The 662-nt window shown below is 65.9% G+C and overlaps 1 protein-coding gene across 1 annotated transcript in view; it reads left to right on the top strand.

Moving 5' to 3' along the window:
* NUAK1 (NUAK family kinase 1) overlaps positions 1 to 662 on the top strand; it is a 65,206-nt gene continuing 64,544 nt past the window's right edge. Inside the window, exon 1 of the mRNA XM_025204878.1 lies at positions 1 to 111. The gene's annotated coding sequence lies outside the window, so the exon portion shown is untranslated. The remainder of the gene's footprint in view (positions 112 to 662) is intronic.

Below are 662 nucleotides of genomic sequence, written 5' to 3'. Positions count from 1 at the left end.
GGGAGGCAGCCGCCCGCCGCCGGCCGCGCAGCGGGACTATGAAGAGGCGCCTCCGCCGCGTGCCGCCGGCCCCGCTCCGGCCCGGGGGACACGGGCGTCTTCCAGCCGCATGTGTGTAGCCGCCACGGGCTTTGCATAGCCCCCCCCCGCGCGTGTGTGTGTATACGTGTGTGCGAGTGTACTTAAACGTGTGCCCCGTGTGTGCGTGCGCGCACTTGTGCTGCGCGGTCGTGTGTGTGTGTGTGTGTGTGTGTGTACGGACACGTGTGCTGCGAGAGCCAGGGGTGCGCTGTTTGTGTGCATGCGTGTGCGCACACGTGTGCCGTGAGTGTGCACGCGTGTGCGGCGAGTGTGTGTGTACCTATCCGTGTGCTGCGAGTGTGCACCGTGTGCGTACATAGAGGTGCGCAGTGAGGGTGCACGCGTGTAGTGTGCGCGGTGAGTGTACACAGCCGTGTGCTGTGCGGACGTCCAGGTGTGCTGTGCGTGTGTACGGTGAGCGTGCGCTCCGTGTGTGTGTGTACATATACGCGTGGTGTGTGCGGTGAGCGTGCGCGGTGTGTGTGCATACGCGTGCTGTGTGTGGTGTGTGCGGTGAGTGTGTGTGTACATCCGTGTGCCGTGCGGGCGTGTGCTGCATGCGCGCGCGTGTGTGAGCGCGG

Source organism: Alligator sinensis, unplaced genomic scaffold (genome assembly GCF_000455745.1).
Source record: "Alligator sinensis unplaced genomic scaffold, ASM45574v1 scaffold267_1, whole genome shotgun sequence".
Taxonomy (NCBI): Eukaryota; Metazoa; Chordata; order Crocodylia; family Alligatoridae; genus Alligator; species Alligator sinensis.
Note: the sequence above shows the minus strand (reverse complement) of the source record. Positions and strands in the feature narration are given on the sequence as shown.